A 12964-nucleotide genomic window follows, 5' to 3' on the forward strand; every position below is an offset into this window, starting at 1 on the left:
GTGGGACAGGAAGTTCCTTTAGCTACCATTTCTGGTTTTCCTAACCTTGAGAGAAATTGAAAACCACTGCCCGCCATAGCAATACTCCCCAGGATGGACCTTCTTAAGTGCCTTGAAGCTCCATTTTAGTGTTTTTGTTGTTGTGTTTATTTCACCACCTCCTCCCGATTCCACTCCCAATAAAAAAAAATTAGTATTTTCTCTGGGTAAGGTCTGGTTACTCATATGGCCAGAGGCACTGCCTCCCTGGTGATTCAGAATGTCATCTTCTGAACCTATGTCATTAATAAGCTATTTAGTTACTTATTGCACTCTCTTCCCCATCCCAACTCAGTTGTCTGTGTTCTTAGGTCAGTTTATTCTTTTTTATTTGTGATGGAAATACTAGAGTACAGGTCTGGAGAAAATCAACAAGGAGGCTTCTCAGGTAGTATTACTATTTTAGGCCTTAGGCTACTGAGTGACTCGGGAAAACAAATAAAAGCTTAACATGTGGTCTACCTCAAACATGAGAGCTAGGATATCTCCCACACAAGGGTTGGGAGCCAAAGCCCCAGCTAATAATAAACTACTTGCCTTGAATTCTTTGAGATACCTTGGGGATATCTATAGTCTATCTCAAAAGTTCATTGGTGCTGGAACTGGATGCTCAACCATTGCTCAATCACTCTCCATAGGAGTTACTTCTTAAAATTTTATATTGGGGTATAGCCGATTAACAATGTTATGATAGTTTCAGGTGAGCAGTGAAGGGACTCAGCGACACATATACACGTATCCATTCTCTCCCAAATTCCCTTCCGTTCCAGGCTATCACGTAACATTGAGCAGAGTCCCATGTGCTATACAGTATATCCTTGTTGGTTATCCATTTTAAATAGAGCAGTGTGTGCATGTCAATCCCAAACTACCTAACTGTCCTTCCCCCTCAACCTTTCCCCCAGCAACCATAAGTTGATCATAGGAGACACTTTTGAGGAAACAGACAATTGTGTGAGATAAAAGAGTACTTTCATGTTCAATTTAAAGTGGAGAAGCCTATGGGAATTTAATGACTTCAGATCTCTAAATCACAAGTTTTTCAACTGTTGTGAGTTTCGACTACCTTTTATTTTTTTTTTCAACTACCTTTTAAAAGTTGACTGAACTGTGAACTCACCAATAAAAAAGGCTCTTACACACACAACTTTTCCTACAACATTTCAGACATGCACAGACACTATGAAACATATCTATCTAGCAGTCCATGAATCTTAGGATAAATGTATCTACCATAAAGATTTTTCACCTGTAAAAATGATGCCTTTTTGCTTTGAGGTCACGAAATGTTGTATTTAATCCAAAAAGTATTAAATTATAGTATACAAAAGAGTAACCATATTTCAAGCTGTGTAGGATTTAAAATTGCTAGAGGCACATTTTCTTTAAAGGAGCCTTATAGAGTCTGAAGTTCTTTCTAAGAGAAGAGTTTACATGATTTTAAATAAGGCTGGTGAGTTCCTCTTTACAACCTAAGTGAGCCAACCTCATCCCTAAAAGAAACATACTCCACAGAATAAATAAGCAATATATTGCTATATTTTCTCTTCCTAGGTCATAGCATGCTAGGAAGGCAACAGTTACATTGTGCTAAATGCTGAATTATTCAAAAGGGTCCTGGTCCTCTTCAGGAGATATGACAGGAACCAGAGTTTTAGTTTACAATGAGACATTTTCCCATCAGTCTAGTCTACAGTAGCACACTTTGTTCATTGTGCTCCTGTGGTCAAGGAATATAGACTTAACTCACCAGCACTGTGTTTTGAGAATTCAGTACATGTGTACCAGCAGAATTCTTCTCTCTCAGGATCTGCCAAACACCATTATGGCTCAGTATCTTTTGTTTTGGGCAAAGCTTTATCATACTTCTTTGTACTTTTATTTCTATATATGTGATAATGTTACAGTAATAATATATTGGGACTTGAGGAGGTCCAGGAAATAACACTACTCTTTCTTATCATTTCTGAATCAACTGAGAAATGAGTCTGCAAATGGAGGATAAAATCCCAATTTTCTTTATAACAAAGTAGAAATTTTAGCAATTGGACTTCCTAATGCAGAAGCACAGAGTTAGACTTTTTCCCCTATATATGGCAGCACAGTACACCGTCAGAGCCTCCCCAAACAAGGGTAAGCCTTCTCTGAGAAAAGCCACTCATTCCCAAGGGGAAGCTAGAGGAAAGAGACAGACACATGTGCTCAGCTTTCCTTCTAAAATCACAAATCAAGTAAGCTACTCAACCTCCCAGGAGATAGTGTGAATGAAGGCGAAGGTAAGGGTCAGGAGTGTGGTGCTACTTCAGTTCTGTTCCCATGGAAGGAAACATCAGGAACATGGAGGCAGCTATTCCCCACCCTACACTCCCCTAACAGTATCTAGCATTAAGTCTTTAAGTCATTAAGTCTTTGGTTAACCAGAGGTGTGGTATATTAAGACAGTCCCTCTTCTACTTTGATGTGGCTGCTCCTCCAATGCAAATCATTGCTCTGTTGAAAGGCTCTTGGAGCTTTGCTTGCAGACAGCCTAAAATGGATCAGAACTGTGAGTTAACAAAATCAAATCTGAGGTCAAACTAGACCACAACTGAAAATTCATTTTCTACTCTTTTCTCCTTAACAAACTGTGTTTTAGCTGCAGTGTCCAAAATGACAGAGGTTCTTCAATGAGATTAAATTGTATTCTTAAAATATAATAATAAATCGGAGAGTCAAATGTTATGATATATGTGAACAACTTTATAAAATATTGTTAGTTTAAATGAAATTACAGACTCTCAGTTCTTTAAATAAGAAACCCAAGGAGTCATGGGTAGTTATTTATTTTATCTCTAAGCACTTGGCAGAAGAAAATCCCATGACTAATAAATGTCATAAGTATATAGACCTTTCAGAAAACAGAGAGATATCAACTTCAATAACACCATGGCCATAATTAAGACCACCAATAAAAATTATATTTTAGGGGTTTGAAATTAGCTTTATAGCACATAGCAACAATCTCTAATGCCCAGTCTTAGAAGAATCTTTGTCAGAAATAATATTTGCAAGGACATGTTTTATATTACAGAATAATGTTAGCTTATCTGAAGCTCTAGGAGAATGAATGCTTTCTTATTTTCTTGCTGATATTTCTTCAGCTAACAGATAAGACAGCATTATGATTTTCAAGTCATGGTGCTAAAATTCAATTAGTTAGCACCAAGACAAAATTTAAAATCCTGAAGAAGGTAGAAATATACTCTATAACAAAGGTGGAGGCAAAATAAGGTTATTAACAAATGGAATATGTGACATGTAAGACTGAATACCTATCCTATAAAGCACAGTACACATGACTTAATATTATTATTTAATATTTAAGTAAACATTCATCAGCCGTGGTATAGATGACAGAGAACTAACAGGGTCATCACACAAAACTTCTCTTCCAGAGTGGCTCACCAGGTCAGACCATCCTCCCTGGACAAGTTCTTCAAACACCATGAGTTTCTCTGTTATTTGCCACAGTGATTCAGAAACAAACATGATTATCAGTCAAGCAACAGAATGAGGTAGGATGTGATTTTCAAGATATTGTCCCATTTGCTTACACAAATGTTTAACTGGTTAACCCCTGATGGCAGTTAACAAGGCACTATGTATCACAGAATATTCTCTCTAACAAACAAGCCACAAATAAACATTTGTGCTCCTGTAGATCAGAATAATTCCATAAATCGAAATTCAGTTTCTTCTTAGTCAAGTCAACCTATCTGAAATGTAGCTCACTTACTTCTCTTGCCCAGACTCTGACCTCAGCGTCAACAAGTCCACGGGTGCCCAGGATTCAAAGCCACCCTTGGATTAAATAGTTCACTCTGCCCCTCTGTGACATTTCTTGGCCCTCAATATGAAAATTTCTAGGTTCAAGTTCTAGGGGATCATTCCAAAACAGATATAATGGGAATGGCCTACTCCCCAAACACTGCCTATACCTATTAGGAAACACCTACAGGGAATGCAAAGCTAAAAATTGGCAGTAACAGCATGCTGCTGCTAAGTCGCTTCAGTCGTGTCCGACTCTGTGTGACCCCATAGACGGCAGCCCACTAGGCTCCTCTGTCCCTGGGATTCTCCAGGCAAGAACACTGGAGTGGGTTGCCAATTCCTTCTCCAATGCATGAAAGTGAAAAGTGAAAGTGAAGTCACTCAGTCGGGTCCGACTCGTAGCAACCCCGTGGACTGGAACCTACTAGGCTCCTCGGTCCATGGGATTTTCCAGGTAAGAGTACTGGAGTGGGGTGCCATTGCCTTCTCCAAGTAAGAGCATATATATCTTCTAAAATTAAGATAGGCAACATGAGAGATTTAAAGACATGGAGAGCAGAGAGGAATTCAACCAGAGGCAGCTTAATGACAGATACCCACCACCAGAGATGAGAAAGGAAGAAGGAAAAGAAAAGTAGAAATAAGTGGAAAAACTGGGTGAAAGGAAAGCAGAGGAGGGAAATTGAGAGTATGTAGAAAAGGAAGTGGAAGAAGAGAAAATGAAGAACTAAACGTTAAGAAGGAATACAGTGTCTATAAGCATCTGAAAGTAGAAGGGATCTATCTGATATATCCTAACTCCAAAACACGATTAAAAAGTAGGAGAGATTTAATATGAACATAATGACTTCCTAAACATTACAGTGAGAATAGAGCATGCAAATTTTGAATGCTTGTTCTCTGATGATAGAAAAAGAAAAAGATTTACTGCTATTAGTAAAGGGACAGATTGAAGTTGTCTGAAGGTCTATTCAGAAATATTGAATCTGTGCCCTACTCAGAACTCCCCTGTTCTCACAGGATGATTGGATCCCTTCCACCCAATTACGTATAGCTCTAAATTCCTACCTAAGAAGGAAAACTGATAGGTAGCGTGCAAGAGCTCACAACCAGGCCCATCTCCAGCACGCACGACGTGGGTCATTAATGCAGCAGCAGCAGCAAACACCGGGAGCTTGAGACTGGAAAGAAGTAGGATGACTGGGACGGGCTGAGCCTGATGTTTCAAGTTATGCTAATCATTTTCACCTGAGAGATAATCCTGAGGGTTAGCATGTTTTTATTTTCTCTAAAGGGGCTTCCCTGGTGGCTCAGATGGTAAAGAATCTGCCTGCAATTCAGGAGACCCAAGACCCTGATGATGGGAAAGATTGAGGACAGGAGGTGAAGGGGGCAACAGAGGATGAGATGGTTGGATGATATCACCAGCTCAGTGGACATGAGTTTGAGCAAACTCTGGGAGATAGTGAAGGACAGGGAAGCCTGGTGTGCTGCAGTCCATGGGGTTGCAAAGAGTCAGACACCACTTAGCAACTGAACAACAACAATTCTCTCTCAAAATTCAACCCATTCATTGTTTTAAATAGGTAGCTCAGTTGGTAAATTATCTGCCTGCAATGCAGGAGACCTGGCTTCGATTCCTGGGTCAGGAAGATCCCCTGAAGAAGGAAATGGCAACCCACTCCAGTATTCTTGCCTGGAGAATCCCATGGACAGAGGAGCCTGACAGGCTATATAGTCCATGGGATTGCAAGAGTCAGACACAACTTAGTGACTAAACCCCCACCACCATACTTGAGCTTTTTTTCTTTTTTAGAAAAATACATCTTCAAGTGTCTGTCAAGTGCATCCTTGATATAATCTTTTATGAACTAACATCCCTTCCTCTGAAATACTCCACTCCTCTCTTTGGCATGGGTTCTGGAAATCTATCTTGTTTTTTCACCTCTGATTGCATTTTGACTAAAGGCTAATCTTTCAACACTGAGGATCCTGGAGCAGATACTTTACTTGACTTCAGCCTGATTAAACTAGAATAAAATATAGCCACCACTTCCTTATTTTTAATGTTATGATTCCATGGATGCAGCCTATGGTGACCATGGTACTCTAACTGCCCCATACAGTGCCAATTACATTATGTTTACTTAAGTTACAAAACATTTATCACCAATCACCCATCTTGTGCTATTATAGCTGTGTTTCGGGGATCAAGTGAGTACCTTGCATTACTCTACAGCTGTCTCTCTTGTGCTTTTCCTGTCCTTTGTCCTCAAGCAGATCCAAGCCAGTGGACCTATGGAATGGCAGCACCGTGACAGAGTTTATCCTCGTGGGCTTTGAGCAGAGCACCCCTTCCACTCGGGCATTGCTCTTTGCCCTCTTCCTAGCCCTCTACAGCCTTGCCATGGCCATGAATGGCCTCATCATCTTCATCACCTGGACAGACCCCAGGCTCAACAGCCCCATGTACTTCTTCCTTGGCCACCTGTCCTTCCTGGATGTCTGCTTCATCACCACCACCATCCCACAGATGCTGGTCCACCTGATAGTGAAGAACCATGTTGTCTCCTTTGTCTCTTGCATGACCCAGATGTACTTGGTCTTCTGTGTGGGTGTGGCTGAGTGCATCCTCTTGGCTTTCATGGCCTATGACCGTTATGTTGCCATCTGCCACACACTGGCCTATGCCTAGATCATGAGCCAGCAGGTCTGTGTGAGCCTGGTGAGTATTGCCTGGTCCTTTGGGCTGATCAATGGCATCTTGCTTGAGTATATGTCATTCCAGAATCCCTTCTGCAGAGACAACCACATAGAAAACTTCTTCTGTGAGGCCGCTATAGTGATTGCTCTCTCCTGTGGAGACCCCCAGTTTAGTCTGAGAGTCATCTTTGCCGATGCCATTGTGGTGCTGCTCAGCCCCATGGTGCTCATCGTCATCTCCTATGCCCACATCCTGGCCTCCATCCTGGGCAGGAACTCCTCCTCTGGTCGAGGCAAGACCTTCTCTACTTGTGCCTCTCATCTGACCGTGGTCATCTTTTTCTACACCTCGGCCATGTTCTCTCACATGAACCCCCGCAGCACACACGGTCCTGACAAAGACAAGCCTTTCTCCCTCCTCTACACCATCATCACCCCCATGTGCAACCCCGTCATCTACAGTTTCCGAAACAAAGAAATGAAGGGGGCCATGGCGAGGGCCCTTAGGAGAAGCAGCCTTTCCCAGGCAGAGTCTGTCTAGTGGGAAGATGCCTGGAGGGGCAGCTTCCTCCTCCAGTCCTGAGAGTTGGATAACTTTCCTGTGCTGAGAGGCTCCAGGAAAGAGCATTCATAGGTTCCTTTGCACCAGCATCAGGCCTGGAAGATCCTATTGATATCTAATGCTCATCTATCTGATGTATCTTTAAACACTGTGTTCTCTTGGACCTTCTTCATGAGACTTGGAAATCTTCCTGCTGAGTAATTTTCTTCTAAGTTCTCACAACAGGATCTATAAACACATAAGTACACTTAATTCTATTTCATTTTCTTTGCATAGCACTTTTATATGCTCTTCCCAGCCTCAGTTCTGCCTAGATATTTAGGAGTAAACCTTTTCTTTCAACTTAATCTGTTTTTTTTTTTCTCACACTCCACTCTCTCTTCCTGAATCTGCCCTCATCCACTCTGCTCCTATATGAGAAACAGTAGAGGAAGAAGTAAGAAAAAAGGAATCAGGGAGCAGTGTTAGACATTAAGAAAAGTCAGCTAGAGAAAAGAAGAAAAAGAAAAATTAGGGATCAGCAGCCTAAAATTCATCTTGTTTGCCTCCACTAGCCCATGAGGGGGAATTTGTGGTGGCATTAAATTAGCAACACTGCATTTGGTGTATGTTTGTGTTTCTCCGTGTTGGGAAAGGGCAAGTAGGAGATGTTAGGTGTCACATGCCTTCTAAGTCCTCCAGTTTCCTTAAATGCATGACTATTTGATATTTTCCATTATATCCAAGTAATACGTACCTCTATCAAGCTTCTCAGACTACCAGTTTCTTTGCTGTTACCCATCAGATCAGATCAGTCGCTCAGTCGTGTCCGACTCTGTGACCCCATGAATCACAGCATGCCAGGCCTCCCTGTCCATCACCAATTCCCGGAGTTCACTCAGACTCATGTCCATCGAGTCAGTGATGCCATCCAGCCATCTCATCCTCTGTTGTCCCCTTCTCCTCTTCCCGCCAATCCCTCCCAGCATCAGAGTCTTTAACAATGAGTCAACTCTTTGCATGAGGTGGCCAAAGTACTGGAGTTTCAGCTTTAGCATCATTCCTTCCAAAGAAATCCCAGGGCTGATCTCCTTTAGACAGACTGGTTGGTTCTCCTTGCAGTCCAAGGGACTCTCAAGAGTCTTCTCCAACACCACAGTTCAAAAGCATCAATTCTTCGGCGCTCAGCCTTCTTCACAGTCCAACTCTCACATCCATACATGACCACAGGAAAAACCATAGCCTTGACTAGATGAACCTTTGTTGGCAAAGTAATGTCTCTGCTTTTCAATATGCTATCTAGGTTGGTCATAACTTTCCTTTCAAGGAGTAAGCATCTTTTAATTTCATGGCTGCAGTCACCATCCGCAGTGATTTTGGAGCCCAGAAAAATAAAGTCTGACACTGTTTCCACTGTTTCCCCATCTATTTCCCATGAAGTGATGGGACCAGATGCCATGATCTTCGTTTTCTGAATGTTGAGCTTTAAGCCAACTTTTTCACTCTCCACTTTCACTTGCATCAAGAGGCATTTGAGTTCCTCTTCACTTTCTGCCATAAGGGTGGTGTCATCTGCATATCTGAGGTCATTGATATTTCTCCCGGCAATCTTGATTCCAGCTTGTGTTTCTTCCAGTCCAGCATTTCTCATGATGTACTCTGCATATAGGTTAAATAAACAGGGTGACAATATACAGCCTTGACGAACTCCTTTTCCTATTTGGAACCAGTCTGTTGTTCCATGTCCAGTTCTAACTGTTGCTTCCTGACCTGCATACATATTTCTCAAGGGGCAGATCAGGTGGTCTGGTATTCCCATCTCTTTGAGAATTTTCCACAGTTTATTGTGATTCATACAGTCAAAGGCTTTGGCATAGTCAATAAAGCAGAAATAGATGTTTTTCTGGAACTCTCTTGATTTTCCCACGATCCAGTGGATGTTGGCAATTTGATTTCTGGCTCCTCTGCCTTTTCTAAAACCAGCTTGAACATCAGGACGTTCACGGTTCACATATTGCTGAAGCCTGGCTTGGAGAATTTTAAGCATTACTTTACTAGCGTGTGAGATGAGTGCAATTGTGTGGTAGTTTGAGCATTCTTTGGCATTGCCTTTCTTTGGGATTGGAATGAAAACTGACCTTTTCCAGTCCTGTGGCCACTGCTGAGTTTTCCAAATTTACTGGCATATTGAGTGTAGCACTTTCACAGCATCATCTTTCAGGATTTGGAATAGCTCAACTGGAATTCCATCACCTCCACTAGCTTTGTTCATAGTGATAAGGCCCACTTGACTTCACATTCCAGGATGTCTGGCTCTAGGTCAGTGATCACACCATCGTGATTATCTGGGTCATGAAGATCTTTTTTGTACAGTTCTTCTGTGTTTTCTTGCCATCTCTTCTTAGTATCTTCTGCTTCTGTTAGGTCCATACCATTTCTGTCCTTTATCGAGCCCATCTTTGGATGAAATGTTCCTTTGGTATCTCTGATTTTCTTGAAGAGATCTCTAGTCTTTCCCATTCTGTTGTTTTCCTCTATTTCTTTGCACTGATCGCTGAAGAAGGCTTTCTTATCTCTTCTTGCTATTTTTTGGAACTCTGCATTCAGATGTTTATATCTTTCCTTTTCTCCTTTGCTTTTCGCTTCTCTTCTTTTCATAGCTATTTGTAAGGCCTCCCCAGACAGCCATTTTGCTTTTTTGCATTTCTTTTCCAGGGGGATGGTCTTGATCCCTGTCTCCTGTACAATGTCAAGAACCTCATTCCGTAGCTCATCAGGCACTCTATCTATCAGGTCTAGGCCCTTAAATCTATTTCTCACTTCTACTGTATAATCATAAGGGATTTGATTTAGGTCATACCTGAATGGTCTAGTGGTTTTCCCTACTTTCTTCAATTTAAGCCTGAATTTGGCAATAAGGAGTTCATGGTCTGAGCCACAGTCAGCTCCTGGTCTTGTTTTTGCTGACTGTATAGAGCTTCTCCATCTTTGGCTGCAAAGAATATAATCAATCTGATTTTGGTGTTGACCATCAGGTGATGTCCATGTTTAGAGTCTTCTCTTGTGTTGTTGGAAGAGGGTGTTTGTTATGACCAGTGCATTTTCTTGGCAAAACTCTATTAGTCTTTTCCCTGCTTCATTCTGTATTCCAAGGCCAAATTTGCCTGTTAAGCCAGGTGTTTCTTGACTTCCTACTTTGGCATTCCAGTCCCCTATAATGAAAAGGACATCCTTTTTGGGTGTTAGTTCTAAAAGGTCTTGTAGGTCTTCATAGAACCGTTCCACTTCAGCTGCTTCAGCGTTACTGGTTGGGGCATAGACTTGGATTACTGTGATATTGAATGGTTTGCCTTGGAAATGAACAGAGATCATTCTGTCATTTTTGAGACTGCATCCAAGTACTGCATTTCAGACTCTTTTGTTGACCATGATGGCTACTCCATTTCTTCTGAGGGATTCCTGCCCGCAGTAGTAGATATAATGGTCATCTGAGTTCAATTCACCCATTCCAGTCCATTTCAGTTCACTGATTCCCAGAATGTCGACATTCACTCTTGCCATCTCTTGTTTGACCACTTCCAATTTGCCTTGATTCATGGACCTGACATTCCAGGTTCCTGTGCAATACTGCTCTTTACAGCATCAGACCTTGCTTCTATCACCAGTCACATCCACAGCTGGGTATTGTTTTTGTTTTGGCTCCATCCCTTCATTCTTTCTGGAGTTATTTCTCCACTGATCTCCAGTAGCATATTGGGCACCTACTGACCTGGGGAGTTTCTCTTTCAGTATCCTATCATTTTGCCTTTTCATACTGTTACCCATGCCCCTAATTAACTCTTCTCTCCCTACTTCCTTTTTGGTAGCCATCTATCATTTAATTCCAATTCAGTCCTATTCCATCTTACCTCCTCATCTTAAATGGAAACATTTCACTCCCTGTATTTTAAGGAACATCACTCCAACACTACTTCCACCATTTCTGAAGATTTTCTATTTGTGATCTCAATCTTTCTAGCTTCTCTCCTTAACTTAATCCAACATACCTTGAAAGGGCATTATATTCTCAGCTGTTCTCGTTCTTTGAAGACTGCATCTTTCTCATGCTCCTTTCATAATAGGTAGGAAAGAAAATGATACAGGCCTGTGCTTTGTTTTCTGGTGCTACTTCCGTTAAGATGAATGCACCTCACTTGGGATGCTCTCAGATAGATATATAACCCTTTCCACATCCTGCATATCACCTACTACCCTCTACAGTGACCTAAAGTAGTAGCTTCCCTCCACAAAGCTCTACTGTTTTAAGTCCAAACTGGTGAGTCTGTAGATATGAGAATATGTAAGAAGCATTTCTCAGATAACAAGGAGGAAATGAGACACTACTGTAATCAAGAAGAAACAATAAGCAAAGTACTTAAACATTTACATCATCAAAGAAAAACTACACCAGGGCAAAGTGAAGCAGGCAAGAAAGATTTTATTTAAGACTACTGCAACAAGGAGATCAAATTCAACTCTGCTGAAACAAGGGGCTGGAGAGTTTTTAAGAGCTGCAGTAGGGAGATATTTAGGCGACCTGTGGGTGGTAATTGCTCTTATCCAGAGGAAAAGTAAGCTTGCGTGCTGTAGTTTATAATTTGGGGCAAGACACCCATTAAAGTTAGATCCCTACCCTCCCACAGAGACTAGGAAATAGGGGTGCTATCTTCCTTGAGGATTATATTTCGAAGGGATGGTTCCCGGGTCCTTGAGTAAGACATTCCCTTGGTCTAAAAACTGGAAAGTGGTTTTTAGGTAGGTTTCTGTACATTTCAAAGGGGCAGAGAAAGAATTTGCAATTCCAAGTTTCTAAAGTGAATGCTCTAAGAAAAGAGATCAGGGACAACAGTCAAGAAGAAAGTTGTCCTAAGTGTAGTCCAGGGAAAGGGGAATGTTAAGGTCTTCCTGGTCACCATTATTCTTCCCTCAGCATCTCAGTTCCTTCTCCAGTTTGAAAACTTCTGTTTCAAAAAGCCTTAAAATTTTGTTAAAAGGTAGGGGTGGGAGAAAAGAGAAAAAAAGAAGAAAAAAAAAGAAAGGGAAAGGAGAGGAAAGTGTGCTTTTTAAAAAAGTCTTCTGAGAGATAATTTAATATTTTCCCAGCACTGTTGCATGCTGACATAAACAAGACACAGTTCCAGCTTTTAAGCTCTAAGTCTATTAGGGCTGGTAAGAACCGACTCAATGGACATGAGTTTGGGTGAACTCCGGGAGCTGGTGATGGACAGGGAGGCCTGGCATGCTGCGGTTCATGGGGTTGCAAAGAGACATGACTGAGCGACTGAACTAAACTGAAGAACCAGTAATGGTAATACAAAGGGCAAACTTATATAACAGGCCTATACAAAGTAGAAGACTATATATGAGAAGACAGATAACAGCACTCACATTTATTATTTAGGTTCTAATAGCTTCTTTCAGTCTTCACAAAACCCTTTAGGCTCTAGTACTGCCTTCATTTTGAGTTGCAAAACTGAGGCTCAAAGAGGCCTCAGTTGAACTGAACAAATCAGTTCAAAATTTCATCACATTTCAAATGTCATAGATGTAATTCTACCTTGGGCAACAGTTCCAGAGCCTGAACTCCTTAAGAGGTCATTGAATACTTTCCTGAAGAATGGGGCAGGCTTTATACTGAGAAGGTGATATTAGAACTAAGCCTTAAATAATCATCAGTAAATGAAAGGTAGAAAATGGGGCGGGGTTGACAGCCGTTGACAGGGACTAGTAATTCCAGACTACAGGAACTGCCTCATCATAGACATAGTGTGTTAAACGTGGGTGGTGACGGGCGAGTATGGCCAGGAACACTGGGATTTGGCTGAGTGACCT

The 12964-nt window shown here is 41.5% G+C and overlaps 1 pseudogene; it reads left to right on the plus strand.

Annotated features, from left to right (window-relative positions):
- Positions 1 to 6213: 6213 nt before the first annotated feature.
- Positions 6214 to 7104, plus strand: LOC147371722 (olfactory receptor 10AD1-like; annotated as a pseudogene).
- Positions 7105 to 12964: the final 5860 nt, after the last annotated feature.

This window comes from Bos grunniens, chromosome 5 (genome assembly GCF_055505025.1).
Source record: "Bos grunniens cultivar Pamir isolate PY7600 chromosome 5, Bosgru_T2T1.0, whole genome shotgun sequence".
NCBI lineage: Eukaryota > Metazoa > Chordata > Mammalia > Artiodactyla > Bovidae > Bos > Bos grunniens.